At 38.4% G+C, this 20859-nt stretch overlaps 1 protein-coding gene across 15 annotated transcripts in view; it reads left to right on the plus strand.

Annotated features, from left to right (window-relative positions):
• Window positions 1-255: 255 nt before the first annotated feature.
• LMO7 (LIM domain 7) overlaps window positions 256-20859 on the plus strand; it is a 97193-nt gene continuing 76589 nt past the window's right edge. For 13 of the 15 annotated variants that reach the window (XM_060129623.1, XM_060129627.1, XM_060129625.1 and 10 more), the window contains exon 1: window positions 671-777. The gene's annotated coding sequence lies outside the window, so the exon portion shown is untranslated. Of the gene's footprint in view, window positions 398-428; window positions 505-670; window positions 778-20859 lie in introns of those variants that run through there. The other 2 variants (XM_060129628.1, XM_060129629.1) reach the window with 2 other exon arrangements.

Below are 20859 nucleotides of genomic sequence, written 5' to 3' on the forward strand. Positions count from 1 at the left end.
TTCACGTTGTGGAGGCCCTTCCTGAGGCAGGTGCAGGACATGAGTAACGACCACACCTCAACTCTGCGGCTCAGCCAGTGATCACTGGGCTTCTCCTGGGTCCTACAGTGTGGTTTCCCTGTCTGTCAGGAGCCGGGTTAGCAACCAAACCCAGATTCCAGGTGTGGTATTCCACAGTCGTTCTGTAATTTGTAATCATAGAAACAGAATGTTCCTCCTCTTCTTTCTTCCCTGCCAACAGTTTCTGGGTGGGTGAATGTCAGTAGCTGGAGTTATTTTTAAAGAGGAGAGGTGAGGCTTGTCGTGCAAAGCTGGGAAGAGGGCGTTTGTTTGCAGAGCAGAGCTGACATCCAAGTGTAGATTACTGCTCAGTGGCCGGGCACTTGTCCTATAACAGGTAATGTTTAACGTGTCAGTCACAAAGATCACAGCAACAGCATATGCCTGGCATGAGAGAGTACTGCCGTTTATGCTCTGGAAAACTGAAAGGCTATACGTGCACATGTATTAATATTATTTTTTTTTACATACATGAGTGGCTTGGTCCTGCTTCCTCCTTTTTGGCTGGCTGTAATTGGACTTTGAAGCTTGGAAGTTATATCATAAAAATTGGTAACCTTTGTCTGAGACAGAGCTCGGCTAAGCAGTCACTTTCCACTTCTTTTCACAGGATAATATAAACGTTTTTTTGAAAGCTTGTGAACAGATTGGATTGAAAGAAGCCCAGCTTTTCCATCCCGGGGATCTACAGGATTTATCAAATCGAGTCACTGTCAAGTAAGTTTCACTGGTTTGTTACATGTTTTTTTAAACTTAGGGCTTGTGGCTTAAGTGTAAATAATTTCTGAGAGCTCTGATTACAGGAAAATTGTCCCTCCGTCTTCCTCTGTTTGCATTCCAAAACAGACCATTTAAGAAATAGTTTAGGGATTGTGAGTGTGAAGCTGTCTGTAACTGAGACCATGGTATCTTATTATTTTAGATTCCTGTATTAGCCAAAATGGTGGTTTATATTTTAATGCTTGTCCAACATCACAGTGTTTGGTTGCTAATGGTGAGGATGCTCATTATATTTATAAAGAAAATGGAGAAGGTTATATTTTAGCTTACAGAGTAAAAATTATTTGAAATTAAGACATGATTGCTAACATAAAAATGAGAGTGGGACAGTGATAAAAGAGACTTAATATTTGGAAAGCAGCGGTGCTTGGGACCAACATGTACCGCTAATGACTTTTGTCAACTGACTGATTTCTAAAAATGAACTGTTTTTCACTCTTTTAATAGTATGGATGAGAAAGTGAAAGTGGGGGTGTGTGTGTGTGAAAACATGTGCGCAGGTGTTTGTGTTGTGTTTTAGATGGAAAATGCTGTTTGTGTTTGAGTATATGGTTTCAGGAAATCTGGTTTTAAACTCTTGTAAGATTTTTCTCTTATAAATCTAAATTTGCTTTCAGTGAATCAGAATAAACTCATGTTACCAGCTCAGTGTGACAGGAAAATGATTTAATTTTGTTATAATGACTTCCTCCTTATCATGGCTCTTAAACATAATTAGCATTTTTCCATTGGAAAAAAATAAACACCTTATTCTATCTATAGAAATAATAGAAATGAAAAAATCAGCTTTTACCAATTCAAAGACTAAGTTTGAAGAGTTAATATCTCTGTTGTAATAGCTTTAAAGTCATTAAAAAATGACTGTAAAATCTTAAATATGGTCAGGATTTTTTTCTAAAGAAGAATAACCCTGTCTATAAATATTTTTTATAGTAAACATTGTCTTTAGCCATATAACCTAAAAACCTGGGTAGGATTAATCTTTTAAAAGCAATGATATATGTTTAAATGAACAAGCCATTTCATATCTATATGCTTCTAGTTCTGTTGAACAAGCATTTCTAAACGACACAGCAGTGATACGTGCATAGCAGGGATGGGTCTGTTAGCATTTCTGATTAATTGGAAGATTGTTGAGAGATGCTAAGTTTCATCACCAAAATGGCATGTTTACTTCTGCAGTATTCGAGGTCATGTTTAATTTCCATGAAAAATAACTATGGATGAATTTATTTTTCCTAATCAGCATTCTCTCATATGACCTATCTGATGGGCAAAGAAATTTTTAACTTTCAAAGTGTTTTTCTTCAGTTGTTGCTGTCTATTAAGAAGAAATGTCTTTTCCCCTTAAAATCATACTGTTTTGAAACTCTGTAGCCGATGTTCAAGGAGGCTATGAACTTAATAAAACATGTTTGTTGGCTTCTAATAACAAGAGTGCCCTGAGTGAAACTTGCCTGGAGCCTGTTTCATGAGACACTGGGTCTAAAGTGTTCAGGAAAAATCAGTATCTGGGCTCAGCCTTCAATGAAATTAAGTTAGTGACAAACCGAAACCGGGAGGTCACGTAGTTACAGCCGTAGTAGGAAGTATGCAGAACAACTTGTTTCAGTGGAAACCACAAGTCCATAAAAGCAAGATGTGTCCAAGCAGTCCTAGTGAGAACATCTGCATGAGGACCTCGACACTCTTAATTAAGAGCATCGCCCCGACAGCTCCGTCTTGTTGGACCAAAGAGCACAGGGGTCGATCGTGGGACTGCTGCAAAGGAAGTGGAGGGTGGAGAGTGACAAAGCTGGCAGACAGCTTCTTTAAATGGTTGGCCAGAGCTCCTCTGCCCTGAGATAGCATTTTTTTTTAAAAAAAATTATTTATTTATTTATTTTTGGCTGCGTTGGGTCTTCACTGCTGCGCGCAGGCTTTCTCTAGTTGCGGCGAGCAGGGGCTACTCTTCGTTACGGTGCGCAGGCTTCTTATTGCGGTGGTTTCTCTTGTTGCGGAGCACGGGCTGTAGAGCGCGGGCTTCAGTAGTTGTGGCATGTGGGCTTCAGTAGTTGTGGCTCACGGGCTTCAGTAGTTGTGGCACGCGGGCTGCAGTAGTTGTGGCACGTGGGCTTCAGTAGTTGTGGCTCGCGGGCTCTAGAGCGCAGGCTCAGTAGTTGTGGCGTAGGGGCTTAAGTTGCTCCGCGGCATGTGGGATCTTCCCGGACCAGGGCTCGAACCCGTGTCCCCTGCATTGGCGGGCAGATTCTTAACCACTGCGCCACAGGGAAGCCCTGAGATGGCATTTTTATAGAAGGAAGGGAAAATGTGAAGGAAAGCAAATAATTCCTTATGAAATAATAATGCATTTCTCTTTAGTTTCAGTTCTTATGTAATGTGGAGGCTTCTGTAGGTCAAAGATCTTGTCCTATATTTATTGTAGATTAAAAGCCTTGGTGTTGGTTAGGCTGGTGGTTCTCAACTGGGGGCATTTGGCAACGTCTGGAGATACTTTTGGTTGTTATAGCTGGGATGGGGGTGCTACCGCCATCCTGGGGGTCAGGGGTGCTGCCAAATACCCTTCAGTTCAAAAGGGTATTTAGTGGCCTCCGTAACAAAGAATTTCTGATCGCAAATATCAGTAGTGCTGAGGTTGAGAGGCCTTGACTTCAAATTTTTAGATTTCCACTCTGCCAGCAAGATAATTGTGTGGAAGGGAGGATACTGACATAAATTTTCAGCTGAAGTGTGACTTTTTACTTACTAATATAATAACATGTATTTCTGTGTTAGTATGTTTGTTCGTTTTACGGAAAGGCTCATTGTATTTGGAGCGTGCAGTAAGGTGTGAGTACTTGGACATTACCGTGCCCATCCATGTACATTAAAATTAGCAAAAGTAAAAAAAAAAAAAAAAAAAAAAAAGCTCAGGGGTCTTCCCTGGTGGCACAGTGGTTGAGGGTTGAGAGTCCGCCTGCCAATGCAGGGGACATGGGTTTGTGCCCCGGTCCGGGAAGATCCCACATGCCACGGAGCGGCTGGGCCCGTGAGCCATGGCCGCGGAGCCTGCGTGGCTGGAGCCTGTGCTCCGCAATGGGAGAGGCCACAACAGTGAGAGGCCTGCATACCGAAAAAAAAAAAAATTAGCAGATGTGTGGCAAACTATTTATTATTTTAAATGCTCTATCAAAATTCAACCCCTAAGATACTGCATTAACAGTTCACAGACCTGTTGTTGGTCTTCCTGCACATGTAATCTAAGATACACGTTTGCAGAACATACTGAGAGCAAAGAACTACATGTTGGCAAATGTGAGGTATTTTTTTTTGTTAGTGGATGACAGTCCACTATCTATGTTATTAAAAGCATAGATGACACACAGAGCCTAGGAGAGTTGTGTGTGGTGAGAATGAGTGGCAAGAGCAGAAGCAATTAATATAAAGATCCACTGCTGTTGAATCACTTCACTAATCCAGACTCTAAGTACAAATCTTATTTTCCAGTAGTTTGAGATTTACCATTTACTTTGTAACAATTTTCGCTAGTCAAACAAGCTAGGGTACTCTTTGTATTTCTGTAATTATACATATTAATTTTCTAACTGAATTATTTTATTTGAAGGAAGTAATAGTTTGAACTTTTCCAAATATGTTTGAATTATTCCACTTATTTTGGGACTACATATATGCAAAAGTCAGTTGATACTTTTAATTTTGACATTCCTGACTTTGATGGACAGGGTGTATCTTTACTCCTTTTCTTCCCGAAAGGGTAGTAAGCAAACTGGGGACTTAGCCTCCATGAATGGTAGATTGAGATTGAACCTATCCTAGTTGAGATGTTTACTGAGGCCATGAAATTTAGCTTCTGCACCAATGATTAACTGCACCGTATTATTAACCATTTACCAAATATCCATACTGAGCTTAGAAACACACACAATCTGCAGAGAAGAGGGGGTGTGACTCCCACAGGGCCATCTCTGCACACTTTCTCTAAAAGGCCTGTGGGAGAGCAACCACAGCACACTGCAGAGCTCCTACAGCAAGTGTCATGGTCTTTGGTGGCATCTGGTCATTAAGAGGCACAGAACAATGACTTGTTGTGGAAAGCAACTCAACAGAGCAGCCCAGACGTCCCGTATTGGAGGATTGAAGTTGACAGAAAGGTAGAGTTGAACATTAAAGGTTTTAATTTTGTGTCTAGCATTTTGACTCAGACTAAGTCCTGCATTTAAACCATTGCTCTAAACCAAATTATATATTGAAATTTCTAAGCTGAGAATTTGAACAGATTATAAACATGTTTTCTCTTTCCACCCCCTTACCATTCCAATCCAGTTTTTCTCACTTCCTTAGATGCATTCTGTTCATAATACAATTATAGGATGGCGATGCTTTTGAACACAATATTTGTCATGCAAAGAAAAAGTATTTTTTAGTGTACACTTACTCTCTTGTTATTTACGATATTAATATTTTAGTTCTAAAATGTGACTTGAAATATTATTGACTGAATTTTTTTAAAAGGTCTGTTTATCAAATGGAGGGTGGAGAAATCAAGAATCTGTTCTTTTTACATGTACTAGTTACCAAAGGAACAGTAGTTGGAAGCGAAATTAATGTTCACGTATTTCCCTTGTGAAAATAAAGGAGGCTCAAAATGATATTTTAAGGATTTAGCTGATCTCTAAAGCTTCAAAAGGTGCTTGATTTTGCAGCAATACTGTAAAGTCATGTCTTAGGAATTAAGTTCCCAGATGGCTCTCTTTTACAGTCTGCCAAATTTGACTTGAGATATGAATGTGTATGTGTATTTTTTAAGGTTGTTATTCATGTAAGTAAAAATATACCTACTTTGAATTGTATGATTTTCAACTTTCTCTCATTTAAACCTGATTATACTACTTTTTTTTTCCAGATGTGTCTTTCAAATGAGTTTCTCAATGTCTTAATCTGTTTAAAAAAAATGAAAAGGAAAAAAGCAACCTTAATGATATCCAAACTTGGATCTGTAACTTGAGTATGGGGAGTTCCACCTGTCAATTCATGTTGCTATTTTAAAATGTTCCCTCCCTTCCTACCAAGTAATTAGAACAGAATAAAAGAGAAAGGAAGTTTACTGCATCACATATATCTCTATCCCATTCATTCTCTGGTGTTAGGTAGTTACTGAAAGGGGGACATTAATTCTTTTGGGTTGCCGAAGTCCTGTTTAAGGCCAGCAGCAAAAATATATGGTCACATCTTTCAAATGATCTTTAATGGCAAAGTTTGAATTTCTAAGAGTCTGCTCAACTGCAGAGAAGGTGGTGGGATATGAGCTGCAGGGACAAACTATAGAATAACTAGCAGTTTTACCTGGCATTTATTTCTCTCCATTTCTAGTTCTTAATTTATTTATTCGATAGATCAACACTTTCTGGATGCCAAGTCTCCTTCCTCAGCTCCCCACTCCCTCAAATCCAAAGAGCCATGGGGTCTGATTTTGTCTTGGTTTGCTGGGTGAGACTTCATGTTATAGACTTTTATGGCTAGGATCTTTATCTACAAAAGTAACGCATCCTAAATTCATTGCTCCAAAGAATCTCATCTTGATTAGCAGTTGTCATGAATCAGTTCATGGGAAGGTGGTAGAATTTGCTTCGCCTATCAGATAGCATTTGTTTTATAACGTGGTCCTTCAAAGGGTTAAACCAAAGAGATATTTTTGTTGAAGAGATTCTTTTTTCACCTAATTATCTGTAGGGCTGCCTATGTTGAATTAATCAAACTTTGACAGTTACATGCACTGTAATATCTGTAGTCCTGTCAGTCATTTTTGAAAATGAGAGCTTCACCGGTCGCTGGAGATGTTAAGCATTGTTTTTCCCTGAATTTCATGCTATATTCTGGTCTGATTTAACTGATTGTTTGAGTGAAGGGTGTACATGGGAGGTGCGTGTGCTTGCATCTGTTTCTGGAGCTACAGAGTAGAAAGTGGCAGTTAATCCAGCTATGGGGAAATTTTGGTTTCATTCACTTGCCAATCATACAGCAAGCATTGATTCAGCATCTTCTCTGTGGCTGGTACTTATACAGGCATAAAGAAGATGGAGTCCTGCCGTTAGAGGGGTTCACATTATAATTGAGGAAATGTCCTCATAAGTTAAGTTAGAATACGTTGTGTTAAATGCACAGGGCTCTCTGGGACTATAGAGATGAACAGTCATTTCAGCTTTTTAATCAGGAAACACTTCTGATTGAAGGTGACGTTGGTCTCTCTTCTGGGCTTTCAAAGCATTTCTTGTTTTTACCTACATCTAATTTTTCCCTAGACTTGAAGCTATCTGAGGGCAGAGATAATGCATTTAATCTCCTCCTGACACCTTAGGTGTTAAATACTTATTTGAAAATCAGATTTTAATTATGAAGATATGGAAATCTTAAAACCAGGCTTCGAAGATGAGAACTGAATATTTCTTTGCTAAGTGCTCCTATCTTTCTTCCTCATCTTTCAAAATTGCAAAGCAGATCTGGGAAAGCAGTCACTAAACTTTTGGTTTGCTGGGTGAGACTTTTACTTATCATTTCAGAATATTGCGACACAATCTGAAACTTATACAGTTTAAAAGAAGAATGTGTGTTTCCTCTCAGTTGTGTGGGTAAAACTAAAATTGGAATGTTGGGCCATGTACTTTCCAAAGTATTTGGTGGAAGTTTTAATCCTTATGCTGATGTCCAATGATAAATGCTAATATTGTTTTAACTGACATTTGAGGGATGTTGTTCCATGCTTATATTTATATGAAGCTTTAGAAACATTTTAATGTTCTCATACCATCACCAATCTAAATGTATGCTTAAGGCTTGGGTGGAAAGGTATAGTTGTTACGTAGGTAGTTGGAATATCTTGTAGAAGCTCAAGGGCAAGGGACAGAAAATTTTAAAAGCAGGAATCAAGAGTGGAGGTAACTTAACGGGAAGTCATTAAAGTTACTTTAATAAGTTTTACCAACAAGTTTACAGTAAGCCTTGTTTCTTCCAAAGTCAAGCTATCTGCCTTGGTACCTCTTACCTTTGCCTAGCATTAAACACCAAAGCCCATTTGAAAAAAGTCACAAATTGCCTTTGACTTTAGCATGATAAAAACTATTTGAAGAATATGAGCGCACAGAAACATGAAGATTTCTTAGCAGTTCGTTTGAATTGTTTCTAGTATACCCCAGGCTGGGTTTCTTTCTCACCCAGGATGGAATAGAATTTCAGTTGATGTGCATCAATTGTCATGAATAGACGATCATCCTAACAATAGCAGGGACTTTAGGTGCCTGACATGGGTTTAATCCCATCCCATTCAGTCACCTGGTGTCTGAATGACCTTAGACAGGTTAGTTTTCCTCCCTGTGATCACTTGACTGCTCAGTGAACAAGAGAGATGGAATGGCTAATATCCTGGAGCTTAGCAAATAATACCATTTGGGGGATAGCCCTACCCCGCAAGGATATTGTACGGATTTTCATAAAGTCATGTATGTAAAGTGTATAGTGCTTGACATATAGTAGTGCTCAATAAGTGGTACTGGATTATCAGTTGTGATCATTTATTTTATTTTTTTTAACATCTTTATTGGAGTATAATTGCTTTACAATGGTGTGTTAGTTTCTGCTTTATAACAAAGTGAATCAGCTGTACATATACATATATCCAGATTCTTGACCCTATGAAGGGAAGATATGTGTGCTCTGTAGAAGAACATGGAGGGAAAAAGTTGGCCCCCAGCTACTTAAATTGTGATGATTGGCTATAGGCTCTTTGTTTTTTTATGAGAATTTTAGCCATTTTAGACATCTCTTCTTTCAATTAGGAGCAGATATTAAAACAGATGTTTTTCTGACATGTATGTTTAGTCAGCTTTTTACAGTGTATCTGTTTCATTAGAATAGCAAAGCTGGAAACCATAGAACATATATCTAAGTTATTTACTCTTCCTCCTGTTTATGTGAGACCAACATAATTTTATTAACTTTTTGAGACCTCAATTTTCTGTGTATTTTATGAAATGTTAGAAATATTGTAGTTTGATTTGGATTTATTTCCTTAAAAAGTTTCTATTTCCATATTTAAAAAAGCAAAAAAAAAAAAGACATGAAACCACAAGCAGTCCACAACACAAATCCAAATTCAAAACTTTACTTTGGTGATTGGTTTAATTCTTTCATCCCATTTTTCCTCTTCTGTGAAAATTCTTATCGTTTTGGTGATTAGGAGAGGAGAGGTGGTTATCCTTTGGATAGGCAAGATCAGATCAGATGCTGTTCTCTAAAAGGCTTTTGTAGGCCTTATGAATTTTTTTGGGGGGGGTGGATAGGTGTTCATAATGTTTACAGAATTCAAATGCACACTGCAGCTATGTTGTCCCCCAGACAGAAAACTTAGCTGCTCCTTTTGGATATCTCCCATCTGTGCTGTCCATCAAAAGGCTACTGTACTGATAGCATAAAGGTCTTGATTATATTCTCTAAAATATTTGTTTTAACTCTGTTTGTTTTAACAGTTTTTTTGTTTTAACAGTTTTAACTCTGGACATGAACAATCATAACTAGCAATAGGCACTGTCTGTGAGGTCATAAGCCTTGGTTCTTATTTACTTCCAGTTGTACGTGGTGAAACACATCAAGAAACTAGGAAGTATACTTTCATGTTGATGCTTTGACATAACATTATAGCTTGGTTCTTTTAAAATGAAGAGACTCGCTATCAAATGTTGAATAGGTATAAAAGTTGTATATTGATCATTTATTGGTTATTTTAAAGAGTCTAGGTTAGTGGAGTAGTCATATTTTAGGGGTAATTGCACTGGTATAATTTGTCATGCTGAGCAGCCATCCCAGGTGGGATTGGCTGCTGATGGACTGATTCTCCATTTTTCAGAGACATACCTTCTGCGTATCCCTACTGAACTGAGAGGCAGGGTGATGGTCACTTTTTCTTAAGAGCTTAAAAGCATTGCTTCAGATACTACTGCCCAAAATATACACAGTAAACTTAAGAAAACATGTTCCAAAAGTGTTACTGAGAAACCTTTAATTTTAAGGAAAAGTGTACACCTGCTGTATAAATTAAGGATACTTGCCACATTAAATGCATATGATAGTGTAATAAAATTCCATTCAAAAATAAGTAGGTTAAAAACATACTTGAATGAACACACTTCAGGTAAGCCAGTTTTTCTTAAGTTAAAAAAGGAAAAAGTGGGGGATCTTGGTGGCCTGGAAAAAGCAGCTGCTTTGAATTAAGCTCTGTTTGCATTAACCACCATAAATTTAAGAAGGGCTTGTGCTGTGTATTTTGAGCACTTTGGGGAGAAATCCCTAGATATCAAGTATCACTGTTATTACATTTCACCATTTCATTACATTATAATAACATTGATGGCTGCTAGACTTTGTGAAATGCTTTTGTTCTGTATTTTTTCTTTCACTTTTACTGAGATAAACGGAAATAATCTTCAAAAGAATCTATGTCTGGGTAGACAATTTGGCTGACATGTTACTAGGCTTCTTTTGACTTAATATTGAGAAGAAAAATTCTCTACTAAGTGGGGAGCTCAGACTTTATTTTGTGTATAATGTGTATTCATCTCAAAAGTGTGCAGTAGAGCACACACGTGCACACACACTAAGAACATATGTGAAAATTTGTAAAAGGCTTCAAAGAGTGAGGCACCAGACCCTGAGGGTCCCTAGATCCTTTTTTATTTTAGTGAAGAATTCATTTCACCAGAAGGGCTTGGTCCCTGTCTTGGAGGAGAAATAGGAATAGTATGATTAAATATTGGTGTCTAAAGCATGCCCATTCCAGATTAAGAAATAGAGCTCTATGTCCTTTCTCGTATTTTTCATTCTCTTTTTCATTCTGCTTACAAGAAAGAGTCAGGGTAAAAAATTCCCGTAAAGACTGATATCCATTGATGTAAGCCTTGAGCTGCTAGAGCCAGAGATTACTGCTGCTGGGGTATCTAGAAGCAGCACAGTCCTGATGGGCTGAAGAGGGAGGGTGGACAGGTACATGAGGCTTAGCCTAAGGGTACTGAGTTCTCTCATCTGTACACCTTTTATCTTGTGGCTTGTCAGCCGCAGCCATTGAATATTTAATATGTGCTGTGTACAGACCCTGAATCCTGGGTGGGTAGAAGAGAAAAAAAACCTACTCTTTCTCTACCTTGTTCTTAAACCCATAAATGGGGAAGATGAAAAAAGCATTCTTCAGTCTTAATGTTTGCTTTTGTGTCTTAAAGAGCATTGCAGTGATTTACAGTTTACAACTCTAAGGGAACGATGGATTTGGACTGATGAATATCAACTAGGTGAGGGCATCACTGTACTACAGTGTCCGGAATATTTCATAACTACTCCATCAGGTTTAGACACCTGACAGACAGCTAGCTATCTGTCAGGTGTTTTACATTAGTTATTTCTAACCTAGTAACAGCCCAGCCAGCCATTTTGCTTCCAATGCATGAAATGAAGGGAGTCAGAGAGAAGAGTAACTTGTTTAGCTTATCTTGGGCAAATAACAGAGCTAGGATTTAAATTCAGGGGGTGTCTTAGCCTTCAAAGCTTGGATTGCTTCCACTGTATTGTCTAAACAGACTTGAACAGACTTTAAAAACTTGCTAATATTCTTTCTAGTGCTATGGGACTGAAATTGTCTGAGTTGCTGCTTAACCAGGCCAGCTATAGCCCAGATGGATTTGTGTGTATGACTGATATTACCTCATTTGATATATGGCCAATATCTTTATATTATAATTAAAATTTCCCCCTAGTTTGTGAGCTAAGTAACTTCAAATAGATACAATATTACTATGTGCCATTAAATCTAAGATCAGTGCTTTTAAGATCTCCTTATTTTAGAAATGTTAAATAGACACATGTGTACCTTAGAATAGAAGAAGTATGCTACATGTGTGGTCTTTTCTCCCTGTCTAGTAAATAGAGTATTTGGATTTTATTGATATGCACACATAAAGGCCTTTGTAGGTTTTATGACCTTTACACAGATAGTTATGAATGTTCAGTTGTATTTGCCATTCTAATGGAACATTCCTGTTAGAGGCTGTGGATTGTAAAACCTTACTAATCTAAATTGCTCAGGATCATACTACCACACTTTGACCTTTACAGCATTGGCATGAAACGTATATTTAAAAACAGAACTGGCAGGAAATTATTCTAAATAAGTTATTAATTTACCAATTTTTGATGCTTCATTTTACTTGTTAAAACCAAACCAAAAAACTCTCCAGAAAGTGGGCATAGAGGGAACTTACCTCAACATAATAAAGCCCATATAGGACAAAACCACAGCCAACATTATTCTCAGTGGTGAAGAAATGAAAGCATTTCCTCTAAGATCAGGAACAAGACAAGGATGTCCACTCCCGCCACTATTATTCAACACAGTTTTGGAAGTCCTAGCCATGGCAGTCAGAGAAGAAAAAGAATTAAAAGGAATACAAATTGGAAAAGAAGTAAAACTGTCACTGTTTGCAGATGACATGATACTATACATAGAGAATCCTAAAGATGCCACCTGAAAACTACTAGAGCTAATCAATGAATTTGGTAAAGTTGCAGGATACAAATTAATGCACAGAAATCTCTTGCATTCCTATATCCTAATGATGAAAAATCTGAAAGAGAAATTAAGGAAACACTCCCATTTACCATTGCAACAAAAAGAATAAAATACCTAGGAATAAATTTACCTAGGGAGACAAAAGACCTGTATGCAGAAAACTATAAGACACTATGAAAGAAATTAAAGATGGTACCAACAGATGGAGAGATAAACCATGTTCTTGGATTGGAAGAATCAATATTGTGAAAATGACTCTACTACCCAAAGCAATCTACAGATTCAATGCAATCCCTATCAAAGTACCAATGGCATTTTTCACAGAACTAGAACAAAAAATCTTAAAATTTGTTTGGAGACACAAAAGACCCGAATAGCCAAAGCAATCTTGAGGAAAAAAAAAACAGAGCTTGAGGAATCAGACTGCCTGACTTCAGACTATACTACAAAGGTACAGTAATCAAGACAGTATGGTACTGGCACAAAAACAGAAACATAGATCAATGGAACAGGATAGAAAGCCCAGAGATAAACCCACACACATATGGTCAACTAATCTGTGACAAAGGAGGCAAGGATATACAATGGAGAAAAGACAGTCTCTTCAATAAGTGGTGCTGGGAAAACTGGACAGCTACATGTAAAAGAATGAAATTAGAACACTCCCTAACACCATACACAAAAGTAAACTCAAAATGGATTAAAGGCCTAAAAGTAAGACCCGACACTATAAAACTCTTAGAGGAAAACATAAGAAGAACACCCTTGGGCATAAATCACAGCAAGATATTTTTTGATCCACCTCCTAGAGTAATGGAAATAAAAACAAAAATAAACAAATGGAAACTAATGAAACTTAAAAGCTTTTGCACAGCAAAGGAAACCATAAACAAGACGAAAAGACAGCCCTCAGAATGGGAGAAAATATTTGCAAATGAATCAATGGACAAAGGATTACTCTCCAATATATATAAACAGCTCAAGCAACTCAATATCAATAAAACAAACAACCCAATCAAAAAATGGGCAGAAGACCTAAATAGATGTTTCTCCAAAGAACACATACAGATGGCCAAAAAACACATGAAAAGCTGCTCAGCATCACTAATTATTAGACAAGTGCAAGTCAAAACTACAATGAGGTATCACCTCTCACCAGTTAGAATGGGCATCATCAGAAAATCTACAAACAACAAATGCTGGAGAGCGTGTGGAGAAAAGGGAACCCTCTTGCACTGTTGGGGGGAATATAAATTGATACAGCCACTATGGAGAACAGTATGGAGGTTCCTTAAAAAACTAAAAATAGAATTACCATATGACCCAGCAATCCCACTACTGGGCATATACCCAGAGAAAAGCATAATTCAAAAAGACACACGCACCCCAATGTTCATTGCGACACTGTGTACAATAGCCAGGTCATGGAAGCAACCTAAGTGTCCATCAACAGAGGAATGGATAAAGAAGATGTGATATATATACACAATGGCATATTACTCCGCCATAAAAAGGAACGAAATTGGGTCATTTGTAGAGACGTGGATGGACCTAGAGACTGTCATACAGAGTGAAGTAAGTCAGAAAGAGAAAAACAAATATCGTATATTAACGCATATTTTTGGAATCTAGAAAAATGGTACAGAGGAACCGGTCTGCAAGGCAGAAATAGAGACACAGATGTAGAGAACAAGCATATGGACACCAAGGGAGGAAAGGGGGGTGAGATGAATTGGGAGATTGGGATTAACATATATACACTACTATGTATAAAATAGACAACTAATGAGAACCTGCTATATGGCACAGGGAACTCCACTTCACTGTACAGTAGAAACTAGCACAACATTGTAAAAGAACTATACCCCAATAAAAGATAAAATAAAATAAAATACACAGAATCACAAGAGAAACCAATTACATTGAAACATGGTTGTCAAAATAGTTCTGAAACACAAATATGAAATATAATACTGTGTTTTTATTAATGTATTAAATTTTAAAATACAAACAAATTAAAAATAAATTTATCCTTAAAAACTTAAAAAAATTAAAAATTAACTTATCTTAAAAAAAAACGACTAAACCATGACTCCCTCCTCCAAACATCCTTGGCTGGGAATAAATGCTTATAAATTATTTATATATATACATATAATATAAATATATATATATAATATTTTCATTTCAGTTTAGGTTATTGTGTATTAAATCTTATGTAGAACCTTAATGCTTGATAATTTGAAGTCCTGTCTGAAAGCTCAAACTAAAAGCAAGAAGATAAATTATAGTCATATTACCTAGCTTATTGAATTAAAGAAGAAGAATTACTTCAGTACATCACTGCAAGTCCTGCTATCAGTGTAGCCATTGGAGGGTTTGAAACAGGTGGTAAGTACAAAGCACCAAGTGTAACAGTAAATAACACTGTCTAATTTCGGTAAGATGAAACTCCTGGGGGATCAGATAGTGACTCAGAAAAGCAAAGTCCAAGAAATGACTCAAGCACAGAGACACTTTAAGAATTCCTTTACTAAGACTTATGACAAGTGGAGTGATCACTTCTTCTACCAAGTCATTAGAAGTTATTTCTTGCTAGTTGTTGAATGTAAATCTTTCATTCATAGGAAAAAATATTAAACTTTTATGTTGTGAATGTGATGTTTTTAGAAAGCCAAAGATAGTTGAAACTAACAGTAGCCTAAGATACACGTATAAGAGAAGAATACAAAGAAGGAAAAATTTCCTTTTAAATAACTAGTGGGATGGGTTAGATGCAGTAATAGAAAACACTTGTTTTAAGGCTGTTGAATATGTAAAAGGAGGAAAAGTACTGCTTTTGAGAGACAGAGTGGAGGAGAGTGGAAAGAAAGTAACATTTGAATGCTTTGCTTAATGCCTTGTATAATCTTACACCCTCTTTGTTAGAAAGAGTGGCTGCTTGAGTATACAGGTATGGAAGCTGAGAGGTTTGGCCTCTCACTCAAGGTCATGTGCCTAGCACAAGTGGGAACCCTCATTAGGACTCCAAACCCAGTTTCTCTCCATTATAATAATTCTGCTTTCAAGTGTATCCTAACGAAAGACAGGAAGGTCAAACAAAGGAATTTTGAACGTGTTAACGTGTATCTGTCAGACACGAGCTCCATGAAGTTGGTTGGATAGGAGGGAAGTTTTGGAGATACAGAAGAATTTGTCATTTCTAGAAGCTGTGGGTGAGAAATTACCCAGACTTTACTGAGAGCGAGAGTGCTTCAAACAAGTGCTTCTCAAACTTCAATGTGCACGTAAAACACCTTGGGCTCTGATTCAAATGCAGATTCTGATTCATTAGGTCTGGCCAGGGCTGGGATTCTGTATTTCTAGCAAGCTCCCAGGCTGTGCCTGTGAGCACCACGCTCTGAGTTACATGTATTTAGGCAATTAATGGTAGTGATCGCATACTGGAGTGAGGGTTTAATAAAGATATTGGGGCAGATGTAAGGCTTTAGTGTGGATCTGGAAGGTAAGTTGGATTTGAGTGAGGTGGGAGAATGCTACAGGAAGACTGGTACATCCAGAGGCACAGAGGTGAGAAGTTCTAATCAGTCATTTTAGAGAGCCCTTTAGATGCAAAGCAATGAGTAAAGTTAAGTAAGATCTCCGCTCTTGAGGCCTGAACTTATTTGCGGAGAAGGGTATGTATGCAAGGCATGAGTTTCTAGTCTAGGTTGGCAGATTAGAGGCAGGATGACAGGTAGGTTGGGACCAGCTTGAGTGGTACCTCGAGTATCCTGGCTGGGGGAGTTTGAGCTATCTCTTAGGTAGTGGGATTACTACCGAAAGCTTGGTGCAGAAGGATACAATGTTAAAATCAGAGATTTAGAAAGGTGGGGTAATGAAGTAGTATATAAAATGGACTGACTGAGAACTAGCTTGGAGGCTGGGACAGATGTTGGGAAATGGTTGCAGTTCATGGATGTTTTGATAAGGATGCAAACTGCTGAAAGCAGTAAAAATGTAAAAGAGGAGAAGATATTTGAAATAGACATGATGGGGGTTGATTAGAGTGAAAGAGCAAGAAGGGCCAGCTTTTGAGCTTGTGCAACTATTAGCAGAAACGGGAAAGGTAGCCAATTTGGGGGCAAGATAGAAATGAGGTCTTAACACACTGCACTGGACATGACAGTAGAGTATCCAAATGGAAATGTAGGAGTTGTTAATGCATTTAATCAGAAATTATGGTCTTTTTTCCTTCTTTTAAATGCCAACAAAAAGAAGGGATTATTATTTGAGTCCCAAATCTCTTTTCTGTAGCGCCTTCTGGAAGTGTTAGGCCGGATTTCTTGTCCTAGGAACTACTTTGCTTTCGGAGTAAGGGCAGTGGGAATGTCATGCCCTCACAGGAAACACTGTGGGCTTGGCCTCTGGGCTCAGGTGGATATTCAGATCAGTTTAGCGAATCCAGCATCACTGTGTGTCCTAGCCTTGGGGTCCTTAAATCATAAATACCCCTGTTTGCGTGGTAGCCACCATCTGGCCAGTGTTGGCCGTACTAACCCCACTCACTTGCTTTGTATTTTCTCCTACAACCTGAGAAAAGTTGTCCCTTGTCTTTCTTGTCAACATCTTTTAAATCTAAACTCTGTGTCTCTTGTCAGCAACTGTTCCAGACAAGAATATGTACAACTCCCCATAGAATAGACCATTTCAACCACATTGTGTCCAAATTCGTACAACAAAATGGACTTATCTCCTTGTTTTTTCTCCCACCCATGAAAACCTTACTCCCAAACAACAGCATTGAAAAACAAAACTATGGAGTCTGCAAAACATCTCATTCAGCCTGACGGAATTTTATAAACCAAAACTGCTTCCACTTCTGTTCATCAAGGTTGGAAAAATAACAGTATTTTAGGGCAGGTGTAACACCAGGGAATTTGATTCAATAACTAGATGGATGGATAAATGAATGAGTTTAACAAATATTTATTGTGTTCTTACTCTGTGCATGGCACTGTTCTAGGGATTGGGGATCCAGTTTTGTGGTGAAAAGGACAAAGCCTTGCCATTCTTAGGCATAAATTCTACTAGGGAGGACAATAATGAATAAAAATATAAAATGTTGGGAGGTGGTGATAGGACTCTGAAACAAAATAAATCAGGGGTGGAGAGAGCACGTCAGGAAGGTTCGTTTTGATATGATATTTTAAGCATAGTTTTAGATAAAATTCTACATTCAGTAGATTTTAAAGGTACTAATAAAACTAGCTATTGGGATTAATGTTACATTTTATTAGAATCATAAAGAGTTTTGGTAAACTTTTCTCCTAAAACAAGCTCACTGATTTGAAGCTTTAGTGTATTTTAAAGTGAAGCATCAGAAAGGAGGCCCATTAACCTCTGAAGGTCGGGCTGCAGGTTGGGGTGCGTCTGCACACGAGGCTTCCCCTCCTCTGCACCTGACTCCCACCTGGCAGCCTGCTGGCTGGCAGGGCTTGTGTCTTTGCATTTAGGTTTCACCCTCGCAAATGAATTAAGGGTTCAGTTTTTGTTTTAAGATTTTATATGGTTTGAATTCAAGGAAGCTTGCTTTGATCAGATAATTAACTACTTATGGTATTTTGACTCCTGCTTTTCATAAAAGATTTCGTATTTTTCTGTTAGTCTCAAGTCTCATGTGTGTACTTGAATCATGTATTCCCACTCATGAGCCCATCGTGGCTCCCACTTACCCACAGGTCAAGTCCAAGCACACTTGAGACTTTAATGGAGTTCTACCGTCTAATCATGTGTGGCTTATTTACTTGCATTTTTATTTCCCTTCTACGCAAGCTTTGTCAACCAGTCGGGCCAGCCTCTTCCCCTGGACAGCCATTCTTACAGGCCAGGCACCATCTTGCCTCATCCAGGAAGCCCTTCCTCCCTCACTAAGAGAGGAAGCCAGATGCCTGGTTATTAGTCCCAGGCGGCCAGTGCTGACTGTGGTCTTTGCTCATTTCCCTTACCCTCTCTGTCCTTCCATTTCTTTACCTGCGAAATAGAGGACAACACTAGTACCTACTGCACAGGGACCATTGTGAGGATTAAATGAGTAAAGGTGAAGAGCTTAGATGCCTGACACATGGCACACATCCATTATACACTGGCCGTTAACTACTATTGATACTTTACGTAAAATTTTAGACTACTGTGTTCTCTAAATATGGTGTGTATGATCTACATGATAGCTTTTTTTATTTCCTACTCCATTTTTTTTTACCTTCATGGTAGATTTTTAAACTCCTAACTTTTAATATATCTCGAGCTAGATTGAATTATAACGTATTTGGTGATTGACGATCAGGTAGGAACAGGAACCCTATGGAGGGAGCAAAGAACACTTAGGGACGGTCCTTGTCTATTGCCCTTGTCTACTTAGAGGAAATGCTCGAGAGGAGGGGATGGACCCAAGGTGCTGAGAGAAAGTACTGCTGAGTTGCTGCCGTTTTTCTTTCTTGACTGTCTTAGATATGAGTTAATTTACAAATTTTCTCATACTAATTTCTTTTTTGTTATGGTAAGAACACTTAACATGAGATCTATCCTCTTGACAGATCATTAGGTACACAAGCCAGTGTTAACTATAGGCATAATGTATCAGCAGATCTCTAGACTTATTCATCTTTTATAGCTGACACTACATACCCACTGAAAAGCAATTCCCAGTTTCCCCTTCCCCTGGTCCCTGGCAACTACCATTCTATTGTCTGTCTCTATGTCTGTTGACTATTTTAGATATCTCATTTAAGAGGAACCATGTCCTTCTGTGACTAGCTTATTTCACTTGGTATAATGTCCTCCAGGTTCATACATGTTGTTGCAGATGGCAGGATTTCCACTTCCAGGTGTATATCCATAAGAATTGAAGCCAGGATCTTGAGGAGCTCTCTGCACCCCCATGTTCATTGCAGCATTATTCACAATAGTCAAGATATGGAAACAACCTAAATGTTCATCGATGGATGAATAGATAAAGAAAATATGAGACATTACATGCTATGTACAATATTATTCTGTCTCATAGTAATCTTAATTCTGTATGTTTTCCTCAGTTTAAAACCTTAGTCTCCAATGCCCAGTAATATCTCATTTAATAAGATGCAGTAGAGATGACTTTGTGGTTAAAAATTGTAGGTGATTTTTTTTTTTAAATAAATTTATTTATTTTTGGCTGTGTTGGGTCTTTGTTTCTGTGTGCCGGCAAGTGGGGGCTACTTTTCATTGCGGTGTGTGGACTTCTCATTGCAGTGGCTTGTCTTTGTTGCGGAGCATGGGCTCTAGGCACATGGGCTCAGTAGTTGTAGCTTGTGGGCTCTAGAGCACAGGCTCTGTAGTTGTGGCGCACGGGCTTAGTTGCTCCACGGCATGTGGGATCTTCCCGGACCAGGGCTTGAACCTGTGTCCCTTGCATTGCCAGGCAGATTCTTAACCACTGCGCCAGTAGGTGAGTCTTAAGAAAGGATTGTAAGGGTGTGTTTCTTAAATGAACTAAGCAATATGATTTTACCCTTGGGGTAATAAGGCAGAAGGGAAAATAAAGGATCTGTCCATATAAGGAGATAGAGGAGGGAGAAAGAGCTGTGTATATGGAGAAAGGAGAGGTGTGGCAGAGGGACAAGAGTGACTCCCTCTGCCAGAAGAGAAAAGTGTGACCCAGGTGACGTTCCTGTAGACTCAGTATGTGCGACAAACAATAATAGGAAAGGAAGGACCTCTACTCTTACCCTTATGTGTGAAGAGGATAGTTTTTCTTAAGAAATGTAAGACTACAGATCTAGGGATAACTGATGATCTCTCCATAGTCCTTGGATTTTTTTTTTTTTTTTTTTTTTTTTTTTTTTTGCGGTACGCGGGCCTCTCACTGTTGTGGCCTCTCCCGTTGTGGAGCACAGGCTCCGGACGCGCAGGCTCAGCGGCCATGGCTCACGGGCCCAGCCGCTCCGCAGCATGTGGGACCTTCCCGGACCGGGGCACGAACCCGTGTCCCCTGCATCGGCAGGTGGACCCTCAACCACTGCGCCACCAGGGAAGCCCTGTCCTTGGATATTTTGATTACTATGATAACAACTATAAGCAATTGGATTTATTTTATATAAACAGAAAATATCCAACAGTGTTCTTAGGATGAAAAAGTTGAAAGCAAAAATAATTGAATAGCCCACTAACGATTTATTCTTGCTTTAATCTTCTATTATTAGGAATGATTGTTTTTACTCTTTCCTTAAAGACTTATAAGTGGATAATTTGTCCTCTTAATTTGACTAACAGTTGTGTTAAAGAAAACTATGAAAGTAAGAAGGGCATTATCTCACCAAGAAGTTAGTAGTAAATCATTTTGCTAAAGGTCTCAAGTCTTACTAGTTCATTCATAAAACAGAATGATGCAATCAGGA

This window comes from Lagenorhynchus albirostris, chromosome 18 (genome assembly GCF_949774975.1).
Source record: "Lagenorhynchus albirostris chromosome 18, mLagAlb1.1, whole genome shotgun sequence".
NCBI classification, from domain to species: domain Eukaryota; kingdom Metazoa; phylum Chordata; class Mammalia; order Artiodactyla; family Delphinidae; genus Lagenorhynchus; species Lagenorhynchus albirostris.